Source organism: Vulpes vulpes, chromosome 3, assembly GCF_048418805.1.
Source record: "Vulpes vulpes isolate BD-2025 chromosome 3, VulVul3, whole genome shotgun sequence".
Lineage (NCBI taxonomy): Eukaryota > Metazoa > Chordata > Mammalia > Carnivora > Canidae > Vulpes > Vulpes vulpes.
Genome location: NC_132782.1, coordinates 9,582,532 through 9,601,511, shown reverse-complemented (window position 1 = coordinate 9,601,511; position 18,980 = coordinate 9,582,532). Strand labels below are relative to the sequence as shown.

Sequence of the window (18,980 nt, the reverse complement as noted above, 5' to 3'; positions counted from 1 at the left end):
CTCATCATCTTCTACCTGCCTTTTATTTTATTTTTTATATTTTTTAAAGATTTTATTTATTTATTTATTCACCAAAGACAGAGAGAGAGAGGCAGAGACACAGGCAGAGGGAGAAGCAGGCTCCATGCAGGGAGCCTGACATGGGACTCAATCCCGGGACTCCAGGATCAGGCCCTGAGCCTAAGGCAGATGCTCAACTGCTGAGCCACTCAGGGATCCCTCTATCTGCCTTTTAAATATAAAATGATTGGCTTCTGTCTGCGATTCTCTTCTTTTTGTTCTTTATACACACAGTGTGCCTTCAACTATCAGCCACATCTTGAGAACCCCAGACTTTTCTTTCCACCTACAAAATATCTCAATAGACATCTCAAACTCAGAATGTCAAAAATAACTCCTGTTCATTTCTTAGATATATCATAATAACTAAATTAATTTACGTTTGAGTCAAGCGTTCCTAGGTTTAAGTGCAGTTTCTTTTTCTTTTTTTCTCTTTTTTTTTTCTTTTTTTCAAGATTTTGTTTATCTGTTTGTCAGAAAGAGAGAGAGAGCACAAGCAGGGGGAGCTTCAGGCAGAGGGAGAGAGAGAAGCAGTCTTCCCACGGAGCAGGACTCCAGGATCAGGACCTGAAACCAAAGTCAGACGCTTTACTGCCTGAGCCACCCAGGTACCTTTGAGTGCAGTTTCTTTCACATACTTTGGGGCAAGTCACTTAATAGCTATAAGCCTCAGGGCAGCCCTGGTGGCCCACCGGTTTGGCGCCATCTTCAGCCTGGGGCGTGATCCTGGAGACCCTGGATCGAGTCCCCACGTCAGGCTCCCTGCATGGAGCCTACTTCTCTCCCTCTCTCTCCCTCTCTCTCTCTCTCTGTCATGAATAAATAAATAAAATCTTTAAAAAAAAAGTTAAAAAAAAAACCAACTATAAGCCTCATTTTTTTCCTCAGTAGAACAAATAGTAATTGTACTCATATTATTTAGATAGTATAAAAATTAAAAAACATAAATGTCTAAGTTCTCAATGCTGGATGTTATTGTTAGTATTTTTACAATTTTAGTAAAGGATGTCACCATCCACTTGATCATCCAAGCACCAAACTTTGCAATCGCCACCAATGAAGCTCTTTAACATCACCTTCCACAAATGCTGTCAATTCCATGTCTGCATGTCTCTTTTCTATGCCCACCTGCTACTTCCTTAGCCCAGTCCTCTTCCTCTAATTACAGTAGGTTACAGCTAATTTCCCTGCATTAGGTCATATCCTGCTTTTTAATTAATACTCCACATTATTGCTAAAATAATGTTTCAAATATGCAAATCTGGTATTTCTCTTCTGCTTTAATCGATAGTCTGTATTATTTAAATGTTAAAGTCCAAACTCCTTGTCATGATCTGGCCTCTGTCATAACCTCCTGAATTATCCCGAATAAACCCTTGGCTGTGAACCCCATAGTACTAAATCTCCCTCCTCTGCACCATGCTACTTTTTTTTCTTCCCAACATTCCATACTGTTTCACACTTGGACTTCTTGGAACCTTGACACATCAATGTCTTTTCCACCCACGCTGCACTATGGAAAAGGTATCCACGGCCCTCAGAAATGTCTTTTCCAACACCTTTTAAGACTGACTCAGCAACTTTTGAGTCCCCATTGCAAACTTTATACATGCTATTTCCATAATACCCTAAACTTCTGTTGCACTCATTTATTTACAAGCCTTTCGATCTTACCAGACTAAGTATCACTTGAGGGCAGGAATCTCACATTCTGATTTAAAATTTATTCTCAGATCCTAGTAAAGTGCTTGGCATGTGATAGGTATTTAATAAAAGCTTGCATGCATTATTGAACAAATTGGTCTCCAAATGATCAAAGTTTACTCATTTCCTCACACTTCTGTTAATTTATATATATATTTTAAAGATTTTATTTATTTGTTCATGAGAGATACATAGAGAGAGACATAGACAAAGGCAGAGAGAGAAGCAGGCTCCTCATAGGGAGCCCAATGAGGAACTCAATCCATGGACCGGGATCAGGCCCTGAGCCGAAGGCAGATGCTCAACCGCTGAGCCACCCAGGAGTCCCTCTATCAATTTATATTAATTCACAACAACATATCTATTTTTGAGATACTTTACTAGACAGAGAAGTTTGCTAGACAGGGAAGTTTGTCATTGGAAAGAGAATTCAGTGTTATTTGACCACCAAATCATTTATACCAATGGCGCTAGACATTGGTATCAGCTGGTACCAGCTCTGGAAGACCCAACTCTAGACACATCTTCATTTATCTCAACCCATCATTGGTTGTTTCTAAACTGGGTCCCCACCCATGTCAAAGTAGCTCTGGCTGATGGCATGATGGTCCCATTTCTCAGATATACATCTTGGAAAGCAAATTTGCCTAAGGTTCTCCTGCATCTGATGTTGAATTCAAAAGTAAGTTTAAATTTGATAGACAGAGCTAGAAAAGATGCCCGGCACCTTCTGAATTTAGCCTGTCACCAGGTACACCACAATGCAATTTCCCATTTATTAAGAAATAAAATGAAGACGAAAAGCATTTAATTTTAATTGCCTCTGATGCTCACCATATTGTCACTTTTCACTGGCTCACTATGGCTGCTCAGTTAGAATTTCTCTTTCATGCAAACAACAGGACTAAATTGAATTACATAAAAAGAAGCTACACACTGACTCCCAGCAGTATGTTTTGACAAAACATTTTGTCTCCATAAATGATTTCAGATCCTGTAGTCAAAAGCCTTGACTGCAAATAATGGGTTCATAAAACCTATCTTTAAAATTTTACCTGACAGTAATACCGTGCAAATATCTGCACTTCCAGTTCACCTTCTCCACTTGTTTACATCAGGATTTTAATAGAGTGGCTGTCACAGAACAACAGCTAAAGGCCACTGTTTGATAAGTTCCTGTAAAAACACACTGTTTAAAATGAGAATTTCCTTCCTAAATTCAGCCATCATAAAAGGTGATGGTGGTGGTGGTGGTTAGAAAATTATTGAAGGAAACATGTCTTCTTGGAGGACCTCAATAAAATTCTCAGAGTTAAGTGACATTCTAAATAGTGATGACTTTCAGATTCTGAGTTTTGAGTTGCTAAAGCAGCACCTGGCAAAAAAGTACTCCACATAGTAGGTTCTCAATAAATGTGTTGCTCACAAATTACAGCACCCATTCTTTAAAAATATGGCTGCATAGAAGCTGAATTTTGCCCTAGTATGTTAACTTTATCAAATAAAAACATGAATTCTTTCCATAAAGAAATTGTATTACTATTTTAAAAGCAACGAAATATATACATGCTATGTGCATGTTTTGCTTATTCGCTCTTAAAGCCTCACGATGAGAAAACAAGTAAGACCTTAAGAGTGAACTGAAGGTTTGGTTAGTGCTTACTACGTGGCTTGCAAGGTGCTAAACACTTTGTATGGGCTATCTTGTTTAAGCTTCTCATCAGGCTGATGAAGAAGGTATTTTTTTTAGAAGGTATTTGTTTAATGAAGAATCTAAGAAACTGTTCTATTTCTTAAAATTGATTTTTTCCATTTAACTGAAACATGTTATTAGTTATAATGCCATAATAAGAGTAATATATGTGAAACATTCAGTGTCTTCAGAGAATATCTTTTTTTACTTGTTTTTTTTTTAAGATTTCTTTTTTTGGAGAGAGAGAGAGAGAGAGAGAGAGAGAGAGAGACTGTGCACAAGTGTGCAGCAGGGAGAGGCAGAGGGAGAGGGAGAGAGTGGACTCTGAGTGCTGAGTGCGGAGCCCAATGTGGGGCTGGATCTCATGACTGAGATCATGATCTGAGCAGAAATCAAGAGTTGGGCATTTAATCTACTGTGCCACCCAGGTGCCCCTATCTTTTTTTTTTTTTTTTTTTTTTTTACTTCTCAACAGCGTTTCTGAATGTGGAGACTCTATTTCTCGTTGAAACATGTTTCGGTGTCTGATGCTTTTTTCTAAAAACTGTGCAACTTCTTTTAATATCTCAAATTCAGCTTCAGTTTTAACAAGGTGAATTCCACACCTGTTTTAGTTTGGTTTTTCAGTTCTGTGAAATAAATAGCAACAGTGTTAGTTAGCATTATCTACATTTTAAGAAGTTAAAATTAGCTATCATTTTAAATATCAAGTGCCACAGTTACAATCGTAGTAAGAATTTGAAAATGCCAAAGAGTACTTCTAGACTCTCATGTACCTTGTCAAGACTGGACACTACGCTTCCATTTTATTTTCTGCTTTCAGAATGATTGTGCTAACTCCTACTCATTTCAACTGGTGTTCTCCTTCGAGCCAACCTTTTTTTTTTTTTTTTTTCTAAAGAAGCTTGTTTCTTTGTGAAAGTTCCTGGAATGATGTCAAATGAGAATCGGTCACATGACATTCTCTTTCTTGGCAAACTCCTTCCACACGATTAGAGAACTTTTATAAATTAAAATTGTTGAGATTATTTTAATTCTTTTTTATTCTAAGTAAATTAAATTCTCTGTCTTGTACTCTCTTGCTCATTTTATTTCATCAATGTCTATAATTTGAAAATAGGAAGGAAATTAGATTTTGGCTCACAATAAGATGATATTTCAGGGATTATAGCATCCCCTGTGATATTAAAGACTTACTCTATTGAAGAAGAAATGGCAATCCATTTTTCGTCTGTCTCGTTTCGTGATATTGTCTTATGTATGTATTCCAAATCTATGCTCCTTTTACAAAATCCCTAGGAAAGACCTCTGTGAATCAGCATGCACAAACCCTTGAATCTTGAGGTTGAGACAACGTAAGATATGCAGCCCGGAAACTGTTTTGCCATTCAGAGTGCATCATTTCTTCACCACAGGGGAAAGCTTCAAAAAATATTGAATTCAACATTCTCGTAGCAGTACTTGTTTGCTCTCTTGCTTAGGAAAAATGTTATAGCAACTCTCACACTTTTGCCATTTCTGAGAATTGAAGAACCACGGAGTGTTAGAACTGAAGTGTATCTTAGATATGATTTCGTTATTCAGAGGAACTAAATTGTGCTTCCAGTGTTCATCCACATGGAAAACCCAGGAGGCAAATAAATAGGGGGTCCCAAATTGAGTCTCCCATCTATTTTTCTCTAATCTCATGTTTGAGACACTTAACGTGGTCATTTTTATCCTTGGACTCAAGATGCAATTGGAACAAAAGCAAAAGTTACACCCCCACTCCCCACTTGTGCCCATCTCCTTCAAGGGCAAGGAAATCTTATATTTCACTATATTTTACTTCCCAATTTACCCCAGGTCAAATGCTCTCACAGTCATCAAGTCTATGAGGATCATGAGTTTGGGCTTCAAGCAAGGGTGATAGAAATGTGTAACTGGGGACTTTGTAACCTCGAGCAAATTACATAGCTATTTTGAATCTCAGTTTGACCACCTGTAAAATTCAGGGAATAATAATATTTACTCATAGCATAGTCTGAGGAATTTAATATATTGATTCCAACACAATTTATCCCAACACAGAGAAGCCTTCAACAAATAATAAACACTGCTGTTGGATTTACTACAATAGGGATGGAATATATCTTTGTAATCACCACCAGCAGGATGTATGTTCCTTGCTGCCTCCTCAGTCACTACTCTCCTAGTTATTATCCATTAATTCACCTGTTTTGGAATGTTCTATGAATGGAGTTTCTGTAAATAGAATTTGTATCTGGCTTGTGTTTATAAGACTGATTCATATTACTGTGTATATATATGAATATACTAGTATATGTTCATTCTCATTACATGAAAATATCACAAATTATTTATCTATCCTAAAGGTGATAGGATTTTTGGAATGTTTTTAAATCGAGTTCATTATGAATAAAGCTGCTGTGAATATTCTTGTACATGTCTCTTGATAATCATAGATGCGTCTTTCTCTTGGATATAAAACCAGGAATGGAACTACTGGTTGTAGCTTATGTATGCTCAGCATGAGGAGACGCTTTTAAGTAATTTTCCAAAATTTATACTCCCACTGGAAGAATATGAGAGCTACAGTTGCTCCACATATTGCAAATACATACTGTTATTTTTATACTGTTAACTTTCAAATATTGACTCTTCTGTTTGGTGTATAGTAGTGGTATCTCATAGTTCATTTCCCTAAAAAAGCTGAGGGCTTTTAGTTATTGTTGTTGTTTGTTTTTTCATATTTCATTGACCAAATGAATTCCTTATTTTGGAAAATGTCATGGAAATGTTTATGCGTATTTCTATTGGGGTATTTATTATTTTTCTTATTGAATTTTAAAAGTTCTTTACACATTTTGGATTCATGTCTTTAATACGTATATTCCACAAATATATTCCCCCCCCTTAATAGCTTGCCTTCTACTCTCTTAATGATATATTTTCGTAAATGGCCGCTTGAGTACATTTTCTTTCTTTTTTAAAGGTTTTATTTATATATTCACTTTAGAAAGATGGGGAGAAGCCATGGGAAAGAGAGAGAGAGAATATCTCAAGCACACCCCATACAGAGCTTGGAGCCAGACGGGGTGCAGACCTCAATGCGGGGCTCAATCCCCTGACCCTGAGATCATGACCTGAGCTGAAATCAAGAATCAGATGGACGCTCAACTGACTGAGCCATGCAGGTGCCCCTTAATGATATATTTTGAGAAACAGAAGTCCCTAATTTTAATGAAGTCAAATTTAATTAACTTTTTTTTTTTAGTTAGTGCATTTTGTTGTCTTGATTTAGATTTATTTATTTATTTATTTATTTATTTATTTATTTATTTTCCCATCTGAACCTTTTGACCATTCAGAAGATCAACTAAGGATTACATTATAAAAAGGAACAATTTACATTTTAAAAATGTAAAATTTTTAAATGTAAAAATTTTAAAAATGAAAGTTATTTTATTTTATTTTATTTTTTTAAGATTTTATTTATTTATTCATGAGAGATAGGCAGAGAGAGAGATAGAGAGAGAGGCAGGGGGAGAAGCAGGCTCCATGTAGGGAGCCTGATGTGGGCCTCCATCCTGGGTCTCCAGGATCACACCCTGGGCTGAAGGCAGTGCTAAATCGCTGAGCCACCTGGGCTGCCCAAGTTATTCATTTTAATTCATCATGTGCAACCCTAAAAATATGTTTTATATATTAATGTGAGTTAAAGGATAGAAAGATAAAACAAAAAAAATCCAGTGACAGGTAAGGAAGGAAAGCCAAAAAGTCTAGCCAACAACAGGCCTGAAAGCAGATATAGAAGAACAGAGAGTGGGATGCACTAAGTATAATGCAAGAATAAAAACTTGACCAAAGTGGGAGAGAAGAGAACCTACAAAGAATTGAAGGAACAAAAAGAATTGAGAGAGAAAAGAGATGGAAGGAAACAGAAGGTTGGAAATTCAGAAGTAGAGGCTCCAATGAGGCCACACTTTTTCAAGTTGGGAGCTATAGAGTAAGATCACCCTCTGATCTTGAGTTAATTACAATTTGATTAGCTGACTTAACCACTGTTCAAAGATCTTCTACTTAAACCTGCTCAACATTGTTCAAAATAAATAGCAGCCAAAACAAGAATTGGGGAAGGGATTATTCTTTGGACAGTGGCAGCTGAGGTCAGAGCAATACGTGAGACAACTTAGAATCCTACTCATCAATTCTGGGCCTAGAGTTCTTAGTGCTGATTTTAAAGAATTCCTCTAAATAATGTTAGGTGTATGAATGTTTTGTAGATTTGATGTTGTTTTTCATTGGGAGTGTGTGTCATGTCCTTTCAAAAAGTGATCTTGTCTCAAATCTTTTTGTGTCACAATAAATAAAAGTGACCCAGTGTGTAGGAGCTAAATGTTACTCCTCTTATTAGGCTAACATTTTCTAAACTGTAGATTTGACTCCAAAAAATTATTATTATGTGTTGTGACAAGCAAAAATTTAATATGTAAATTTGAAAATAGTGCATCAATGGCAAATATTGTTTTTTTTTTAAAAAAGCTTAATTTATTTATTTATTTATTTATTTTTTAGAGAGAGTCTGTAAGCATGGGGGAGGGAAAGAGGGAGAGAGAGAGAAGTCTTAAGAAGATTCTTTGCTGAGCCTAGAGCCTAACGCAGGGCTCCATCTCAGGACCCTAAGATCATGATCTGAGCTGAAACCAAGAGTTGGACACTTAACTAACTGTGCCACCTATAGACGCCCCAATGGCAAATATTGTTTTGTGAAAATTTTGCTTTTTATATATGTGTGGCTATTGTAGATTTCAGTGCATTTCTGATTGTGGATTATTTTAGTTTGCTAGGGCTGCCGTAACAAAGTATCACAAACTCAGTGACTTAAGCAACAGAAATGTATGGTCTCACAGTTCTGGAGGCTGAAAGTCTGAGATCAAAGTGTTGGCAGGATTGTGAGGGATAGTTAATTCCATGCAGCTTTCCTACTGCTTTGCTGGCAACCTTTGGCATTCCTTGGCTTGTAGACACATCCCCTCAATCTCTGCCTTCATATTCACATGGAATTCTCTCAATGTGCATATCTTTCTCTGTCTATAAATTTCTCCTTTAAAAAAATATTTTATTTATTTATTTATTTGGGACACAGAGTGGGGCAGGGGGTGGAGGGAGAAGCAAACTCCCTGCTGAACAGGAAGCCTGACGTGGAGCTCCATCTGAGGACTCTGTCATCATGACCTGAGCTGAAGGGAGACGTGTAACTGACTGAGCCACCCAAGTGCCCCTTCTTCTTTTATAAGGACACTGTCATATTGGGTTCAGTGACCTTATCTTAACTCATCTGCAAAGACCCTGTTTTCAAATAAAGCCATAGTCATGGACATTAGGAGTTAGGACTTCAACATCTTTTGGGGGGATCCAATTCAACTGTTAAATTGGGTTATTGTCAAAAAAGTTTGAAAGCTTCTATGTAGGCATTTCTTTTCCACATTATCTTTAAACCCTAAAACCAAGCAAAATTGTATATTGATTTCAAGATGCAATATGGTATAAAGTATACTGATTTGGGGTGGTCCTCTCTGACCCTCATAACCACTAGCAAATAATTTGTATAATTCTAATTATACTTCTTTCTATTTAAGCAGCCAATGCACATCTTTCAAGGTGTTTAGAAAGTTAATAAGGAAGCTGAATAATGACTTATAAGGCCATATTTATGCTCACTTAAGCTTACTTTTTTATCAACCCTTAAGGATATAGCTAATATTTATGTAATACTTAGCCATTTATAAAAATACATTATCAAAATATAAGGTTTTTATTAATCAAATGTTATCTACAAGATTGAGTTCTTTGGGAGGATATATGTAGATGCCAGATATTTACAACTAGCTGCATGTATTTATTCCCTGATTCTTAATCACACCACTGTATGCAGTCATCAGTTTTCTGACAACCATCTGCTTAGATGTCACTCATTCCTTCCACCCCATCTAGTTGAAATTAAAATATTGACAGAAATAATTTTTGCATGGAAAGTGGAAAAGCTAATAGGGGTGGTGAAACTAGATTGGATTTTGCATGCATTGCCCCTGACAATATTCTGACAATTTTTAGCTTGCTCCTTCAAGTCATGCAGCACTATAGGAAAATAAAATATAAAGCAAAGATTTGAACAAAGTATAAGCCTGGGTTTCTTCTGATGGTCTTACAATATTCTTGAAAAGTAAAAAAAGAAAGAGAAAGAAAAGAAAACATGAGAGAGAGAGAGAGAGAGAGAGAGAGAGAGAGAAGGCTACTAAGCTGTAACCATCATATTTTATGGCAACTATATGAAGTTAGAAGAATGGCACTAATAGAGATAAAATGTTATTCTAGTCTTTTACAAATGCATAATGACAATAACAACAATAACACACTAGACATGAAATAAAATTTTTAAATGGAATTGAGAAAGCATTTCAAAACTTTAAAAATATACCAATTATAAATTCATTTTGAAATTCTTAATAAACCTAGAATATTCTTTTTTGAGCATATTTAATGTCTAAACAATCCAACTCTGAAATTCTTTTTGACCTTACCAAAGACTTTTCAGTCACATGAAAAATTCTAAGCTTAGATTTTAGAATTTCCTTTACATTATTAAACTAAACCCTTGATTTCCTACTCTTAAAAAACTCATAAGCTAATAAAAAAATTATACCACTAAGTGGTTGGATTTATCCTCCCAAAACAAAAAGTGGTATCTCCAGGGGAGTAGAGGCTCATATGTACTTACAATTTATTTGATTTTAAAAATTGTATCCATGCAGTCAACAGATAAATCATTACATCAGTGAACTGGATTATGATGGCATACATTGACAAGGACAGGGAATGAGACAACAGAGTGAGTGGCTAGTTGAAGGAATCAGAGGAGCTAGTTGAAGGAATCAGGAGCCATCAGAAAAACAGAAACAAGAAAAATAAAGAAATCATTTCCTCTGTGCTCTTTCCAAAGGCATGGGAGAGGGTTTTCCATATTTGAATCACAATTGCCAGTATAGAGACAATCTTTCGGCAATGATGCCAGGATATCTCAAAGATATGACCAACTTCATTCCAATCTCTGGCATATTTCTTCCTTCCTACCTCTCACAATGCACACATTTCTATCTCCTATAAAGGAAAAGACATTGGTTTTTCTTTTTGTTTTCTTTCTTTCTTTCTTTCTTTCTTTCTTTCTTTCTTTCTTTCTTCTTTCTTTCTCTTTCTTCTTCTTTTTTTTTTATTTTAAAGCCAGGGCAAGTACATCCTGAACTTCCAGTTTTGGAAAAGTGTTTCATTTCGTCTTAGATCTATTCATAGTTTTTATCATTTATAGTATAAGTTTCCATGTTAGGCTCTCTACTGGGGACTCAAAGACGAGACAGGAGAACTCATGGCCCATTGAGACAGGTGGGACATGTACTGTAGAAAATGGATATGATAGATGGTAAAGGTAGAAGGAATGGAGAAGAAAGTGGGGTGCAGGAAAATGTTTCAAGGAGAAAGTAATATTTGATTGGGGTTTTGAAGGTAAAGGAGAAGTTTGAAAACTTGAGTATAAGCATTTTGGGCAGAGGAAATATTGTGTTCCAAAATAGCATCATGAAAAGGCTTAGCTTGGCAAGAAAGAAATTGAACATGATTAGATCAGAAAAAAAGAATGTTCATCCAGAGGATAGGCATCAGATGTTGCTGTTCTAGTCTCAGTTCACCTTTTCCAAACCAGGAAGGAACTCTAAATAACACATGAATCTCAGTTCACAAACACTACCCCATTAGCCATGGCATGATCAGTCCCTGTCTAAGTTGATGAAAGCAATGGCACACATCTTACAGGACAAGCCCCCTCCATTTTTCTTTTTTCTTTTCTCTCTCTTTTTTTCTTTATGATTCATTTATCTATTTGAGAGAGGAGATAGGAACAGAAGGAGAGGAACAGCATCTCAAGATACCCTGCTTTGTGCAGAGCCAGGTGCAGGGCTCGTTGCCGTGCTTGCTCCCACGACCCTGAGATCATGACCTGAGCTGAAACCAAGAGTCTGACACTTTACTGACTGAGACCCCAGGTGCCACCAGCCTCCTCCTTTCAAGATGAGTATGACTCAAGTAGGATGGTCTATTGGCCATATGAAAACATGACTTCAGGAGTTGGCATATATGATTAGGCCAGTGCTTCACAAGTGGATTCTACTATCAAGAATTGTGCTTATGCTAAAGATGTAGCAGGAACCAGGAGGCCATGAATTATAACTTTGTCCTACTGAAGGCATAAAAAAAAAAAAGCTGAAGTCAAGGAAATTAAGTGACTTGCTCAAGGTCATACAACATATCGGTGAAAGAGCTGGTGCTGAAACAAAGATTTCTGGCTCCCAGGCCGCTTTCATTTCCTCTGTGCCATGTGCTGGTCTGTCAAATGGAAGTGTTTGCTGACATTTGAGAGGGCTGAGTTCAACCCATGAAAGAAATGTAAGTTCCTTGAGGAACTTTGAAGGTAATAGACTTCTAATCACCTTTTCCTGAGGAATCTTGCCTTAGATTTGCACTCACTTCTGGATTTGCCATAATGCAAACTTCCCTGAGCTTTCAGAAGGGAAACAACAACAACAAAAAAACCTTCATTCTTTTCTTAAAGATACCATTTCTAGTGCCCACTGGTTTTGACCTGGTTGAGACTATCTGATATTATCTGCGTAATTCAGGTTTAGGTTGCTTTCAGCCAGGGTCCCAGTGGGAAAAGGAGAGCACACGTACAAGGGTCAATTGAAGAGACTTCAGGGAAAGTACTATTGACAAAGAAGTGGGTGGGATTAAGGGAAGCTAACACCGGATAGTGAGTCACTCCAGGACCAGCTAAGGTTGGAGAGATGTTGCCAACCTAAGTCCAAGGACGGAAGGTGGAAAAACTGCTCCTGGAATCTGGAGGGAATATCTGCAGATGTGAGAGATGGCCCTCCGATGGAAACCGTGGCTATAAATATAGGAATATAAGTCATCACCAATCGGAAGCAGAGCAAGGAGGGAGCCAGGAATTATAAATACTCCAACTCCAATTTTTTTCCTGCCCTTTGATCTCCTCAGTGCCTCAATTTGATCAAACCGAACAGAAAGTCAGAGAATAAGGCCATGCAAGGAGTCTCCAAGGGCACAGAGAGGAACAGGATACAGTGGCGCGTGCATCTGGAGGAGAAAATGGAGAAAATTCAGGATGGGGGGAACACAAATGCATCCCAGGCCTGCTCCCCGCCCCAGGCTCTCTTCCATCCACTGATTCCACAGTGCTTTCTGGAGGTGCCAGCTCCACAAACTGCTCTGATTTCAGAAAGTTTACCTAACACTACTGGGAGAATTATGTAAATATGAATAGTTTGGCTGAGCGGTGACTAAGGAGAGAGGGAAACATGACCTCCATCTGCAAGCAGTGGTGGGAATGGAAATGATTTCCTGTGGGAACACGGCTGGTATTACTGTTAAATCATTTGTATACTGTTAAATGAGTTGTGTGCTGGTGGGGCAAAGAGGTCTTAGAACTGTGTTTGCTGGCATTCTCCCTACCTCCATCATTGTCTACAAGCATTTGAAAGGTTGAAAAAACAGCAAGAGAAGGCTCTGATTCAAGGTGATAGAACCAGGTAGAGTACAGTAAAATCGGGAGAAAGATATTGTAAGAAAAAAAACATAACACTGTTCATTGCAGAAGAAGTTAATCTTTTATTAAAATATTCTAAGGGAATAAAATATGGGAAAGCTCTTCTTTTGCATATTTAATCTCGGAGTGAACAGAACTCTAAAAACTTCCTGCTGAAGATAATCTTTGTGCAGAAAAAAAATGCACAGTTTATTTTTTGTTTGCATATGTAACAAGCACACTTAGCAACATTAACAAGCTTCAGGAAGCTTCATGTTTAAGATTCGGCTAATTGATATTTACTTTTATTATCTGAATATGGTTTCTGATACGAAACATTCTTAAATCTCTGAAGATAAAAATTCTTTTTTTCCCCTTCTGGTAAAATGCTGAATATGTAGTTTAAAAAACGTAATAAAAATTTTATGAAAAGGGGTTTTGATATTAGGCTTGTTTTCAAGGAATATATTGAAAGCATAGCATAAGGCTTCCTTTAAAAATTTCAATTAAGTTAAGCATATATTGTGTACCCACTAAAGCTAATATTTTTCAAGTTTAAGAATTCTCTACCTAGCCTGACAAATTCTAGTGGACAAAAACTACGTCTTATATTTTATTGTTTCTCCTACACACCCAGCATTGTCCTTAAGAATAAGTTATGGTATAAAATTCCATCAAACAATGTTGTGCGATCGCAGCAATAATTCCTATTATGGACCAGACCATGTCTGATGCTGCTCTGAGCACATGATGTTTTCCACCCGTTTACGATTCTTGAAAACTTCATGAGACATTTCTATCTCTGTGGAAGGGGATACTAAGGCTGGAGAAGCTAGATGCTTTGCTCAAGATAATGCCGGTGGTTAGTGGCAGGGCCAGCATTCAAATCTGAGAAACAGAATGCCAGATTTTGAGTTTTTAACAATAACATCATACTATTTTAAAGACAAAGATAAGGTGGGGCCAGAATATAAGGAGCCTTATATGCCAGGACAGTAGGTTGTCAACTGAGAACCACTGCAGGTTCTGCAGGTTTCAACACAAAAAAGGGCCATGATCAAATTTCTCTTTTAAGAGGAATATTGTGTCTTTTTTTAAGGTTCAGTGAAGACGGACAGAAAAACTGCCTTTTTAGTTCCATGCACAGTTGTTTGGGTTTTTTTTTAAAGGTTTTATTTATTATTTATTAGAGAGAGAGAGAGAGCATGTACACAAGCAAGGGGAGGGAGAGGGAGAAGAAGACTCTTCAATGCACAGACAGCCCAAGGTGGGACTGGATCCCAGGACCCAGAGATCATGACCTGCGCCCAAGGCAGCTGCTTAATCCACTGAGCCACCCAGGTGCCCCATTCTATGCACTGTTTACTTAACATTCATCCTGGGGCTAAAATAAGCTATGCTGAAGAGAATAAACAGAGTTAATTCTATAATTCATTGGTTTTTAAACCATTTTTAAAAACCTTTGCCTCAACAATATTTCCCATGGACACTGAATATGAAAAATATATGGAATGGTTTAAAATACCTTATTCTTATGATTCTGAGAGGAAAGAGTAGTTTCTGAGAATAACACTGATAGGAAAGTAGAAACCACGACCCACTTTCTCAATGGCTGTTCCTCTCCCTCTGCATACATCATGCCCACTGACAAGGACTTTACTCACCAGCGCAGGCTGATTGCTGCAACAAACAACTGCAAACTTGTCAAAGACTTCTTTCCCTTTTCTCATGGATATAGTAGAGTGGGATTTGGAGAGGGTGGGAAGGGCCTCAGTATCACAGCTGCTTAGAGTCAGGTCAGTGGAGCGTCCATCATCTTCAATGCATGGAATTCAGCACCCAAGCAGCACATCGGGGAGAGGGAAAGCATGGAGAAGGCACACCGCACTGAAGTGCTTCACCCCCAAGGGACAAGTCCTGTTAGTTTCCATTTTATTGGTAGGACGGAGGCCCAGGGCTCCACCCTGCTGTGAAGGGCTGGCAGCTGTAATGTAGGAAGAGGAAGGATGCTGGGTGCCTATCTCTGCCACAGCAACTGCATTAGAAATTGAAATGGATTCAAAATGGCATCACTCAAGTTAAAGCAAAGAGTAAGTGGCCCCGTGAGGCATGACTTCTAAGATGTGGAGCTAGGACTTGAACTCAGACTGTCTAACTGCAGAGTCCACACTCAGAACTGTGAGTGCCACAAGGAGAATACACTCGCTGTGTGTCCTGGCCTTTTGAGGACAGAGTAGCTGCGACAGTGATAGGTGGCCATCAATCTCTGGTCTTCACTTGGGAGCACAGGTCGACTGTTCAATAAATGTCAGTTATTTTTATTATTGTATTAGGTTTCCAATAAAAGGTAACATTTTGGAAATGATTTTAAAGGAGATGGGCCATTGACAAATGGGAAGTTAATGTGAATGGGACTTCTTCCAAAGTCATTAGAAGGCTTTTAAAAAAGGTACAAAGACTGGAAAAATGAATGAAAGGCGACTGCGAGGGGCTCATGAGCCTGGAGTGGGAAGAAGGATTCTTGCGCTAGCTTATTTGCTCCTTTTTACCTTCTTTTTTTTTTTTTTAAGATTTTATTTATTTATTCATGAGGGACACACAGAGAGGCAGAGACACAGGCAGAGGGAGAAGCAGGTTCTCTGTAGGGACCCCGATGTGAGACTCGATCCCAGGACCCCGGGATCATGACCAGAGCCAAAGGCAGAGGCTCAACCACTGAGCCACCCAGGTGCCCTCCTTCCTACCTTCTGAGAGGCTTCTGGCCCTTGTCCTTCCTTAACTTCAACCGTCAATCAATGTCGGTTTTATTTGATCTGGGCAAAATACTCTGATGCTTGAGCCTCAGATTCCTTATCTTTAAGAAGAGAAAGTATGAATCACATCATTTCCACAGCTTCTGCTAATGCTGTGGTTCTTCAAAATATCTGAAATTCTAGGGTCTCAGTAACTACTAATTTTTAAAAATGTTTCTTTTGCTCTCTCAGTTTTGGGCAACCTCAAGCTGTGTATCAGATTAGTTTGAAGATATAAATGTTTATGTTCTGTATATGTAGGTGTTAATTGCAAGTCTGACTTTAAATAGTTTGATATAAACCTATATTATACCATTAACCTTTCTCTTTACACATTTTCATTGACTTTCTGTTTTGTTTACAGGGTGAGGTTTTCACAGTGGAATTTGGCAATGGGATCATGGAAAATCTTAGGATTTAAGGACATCCATAGGAAATGTGAGTGGGAGTGTGTTTTCCTGAAGTTAATGGTAACAATTTAAAAATTAGACTGACAATAATGTTAAGAAATGGCGTGCTTTATTGATGAAAGTTTCTGCGGATATTTTAATAGAAGATAAAAATTAGAAATACAATTATTTAGACCTTGGCTGTGAAAAGAAAACAGTATTTCATCTATTTTCTGTATTTAAGAAACAGAACCGTTTTATCTATTAAATTAAACTGGAGCATGCTATCATCAACCTAACACACACAAAAAGAAGTCTATAAAAACTTCAGTCATTTTCATCTCAGCATGATGACACCCCCCTGTGAGGTTTATAATTCTCAATTAAAATGAGTAATTCAATGAAAGAACAAGTCCCATGAGGGAAGATGCCAGGAAGGAATCCTAATGTTAAAGAAATATTTTCCCATGGTAAGTCTGTTATGGTTCGTGATGCTGCTAACATACCTATGCCCACAGTCTTGGAGTACCTTTCATGTTAATGAGGTAGTGCTAAAAATAAATTCAAGAACAGAAATTTAAAATAGCTACTTTTGTATGACTAATCACATTGCTTTCTATTAAAATCGTCTTATCTGATAAATACATCTTTTGGTTATTTATATTATTAATAGTAGTATAGGTAGTACCAGATTCATTGAAGCTATAAATTGTTCTGCTTCTGATTCCATGGGTCTTAGTTTGTGTCTGCTATCTTTTTGCCATTTTGCTGGGGTTTGCCATAAATGTCTAATTTATTCCTCAGAATAATCCTATAATGTTTGAGGAAGTGAGGTTACTTGGGGACAGTCGCACATGTTAGGAAGTGTTCAAGATTGGAACTGAAATCTTTTGAAAGTCTCTTTCTATATAGTTGGTCATTGGCCTGTTTATTTTTTACATCTTCAACTGATGGCTTTGCATAACTTGAACATTTTGAGTGCATAGGACCTGGATCAAATGTGAAGATGAGATCATGAATATCGGATTACAAAGAACACTTGGAGGGACCAGCTTTACAACTAAGTAGGTAGAGTTGCTAGGCTAAAGGGTCAAGCACCCTCCTTACCAGCCTGCCAGTAAGTAAATTTCCTGTGGCTCTAGGTGTTCTGTAGTGGTCAAAGCCCTCCATTAAATGCAAAAGTGCTTTCTAGGACAAGGACATTATGGTCTTAGCCATTAATACCTTAGTCTGAGTTATTTTTTAGATCTTACCTCCAAATAGAGCCAAAGGGCATGGGATATAGGACAGAGGACTTATAATAGTTAATTTAGAGTCACAGACGTGAGGGATGCTTGAAAGTGAACAGCTAAGAGGACACTAAGATGGGTTTCTCTCTTGATCACTGCTAACACATATAGCATCTTTCTCCAAGTTTATAAAAGTTTTCCTATCTGAGAATAAATTATTTTTAAAAACCCCACTCATTCTAGGTGGTTGAATTACTAAAAGATACCCCCCCCAACACACACACACACCCTTCCCCAAATAATGTAGCCCCAAGCTAAGGCACAAGAGTTGGTGAGGAAGTCCAAGCTGGACTTCAGCTCTATGTATTCCATTTGGCAGAGTACTTTTGTGCACAATTCCTACAACCTTACTTGGCAGGTCCAGGTTTCCAACTACGTTGCATGAAGTCATAGGGCCCTAGAAAGGGAAAGAAAAATACGTTCATTATAGAATTGAGTACCAACTTTATTTAAGGCTGCAACTTACTTTGGGGTAACTTGGTGTCAAGGAACTCTAGCAGCATTACGCCACAAGAGGCTCACAGAGGCTCCACCCTATAGGGTGGAAGCTGGGATTAACGTGGAAAATATGAGATTTGATCGAGGCAGAATCATGGTTATTTAAAGATGTCAAGGTGATCTCCCTATAATACTGAGCCTAGAAAAAGTTCTAGGTGCTTTTAGTTATTTATCAAAGGGATATCAATTATGGTGGAATTTGAGGCAATCTGTAAGGACTACTTTATAGCAGTCTATAAGGAATTCAGAATTTTTCTGGAAAGAGGATGTTATTTTAATTTCCAAGTAGGGAACCTCATGTTTCTCTTTAGGCATTAGTTTTGAACCAGTTATTTAGTTAACAATAGTATATGTCAATATATTCTTCTGCTATGTTTATACTGTTAGCAGCTGTAGTCACTATGAAACTGCTATAACTTGTATTAAAATTTTTGAAAACACAGAAATACCAAGAATGAAATAGAATTGAATTTCAATCGCACTAAGAGACACAAGTCTCATCCCACTCTTGTATTGACTTCATTTGTGTCTGCCATCATCTTCCTTCCTATTTAGTTAAAGTCAGAAGGATGTCGTCTGTGCTCAAGATCAGGAAGTGTGTGCAGACCAATATCAAGGACAGTCCAGGCTGTGAGTCTTTGAGCTGTTTTGGTTCCTCTTCAGATTTCTTGGTCCCTGGTAGCCATACATTCTGTCCAATCTTAGCAGCAGTTATCTCTGATGACCAGTTTGTTGATGATCAGTTGGTTTTTACTAAGGCCTTTGGAGAAATAACGAGGGCCAAATTCTTCGAATTGCTTTGATTCTTTCTATAAGATTCTTCAGTGATATCCTTCTTCAATGCTCTGGGAGCAAAGCGGTCAGGCTGCAAGTATGCACACAGCTTCCTTAATCTCAAGT

At 37.7% G+C, this 18,980-nt stretch overlaps 1 long non-coding RNA gene across 1 annotated transcript in view; it reads left to right on the top strand.

Annotated features, from left to right (window-relative positions):
• LOC140598108 (uncharacterized) overlaps positions 1–18,980 on the top strand; it is a 50,034-nt gene that overhangs the window by 26,890 nt on the left and 4,164 nt on the right. Inside the window, exon 2 of the long non-coding RNA XR_012000237.1 lies at positions 16,269–16,342. This is a non-coding gene — a long non-coding RNA (uncharacterized lncRNA). The remainder of the gene's footprint in view (positions 1–16,268; positions 16,343–18,980) is intronic.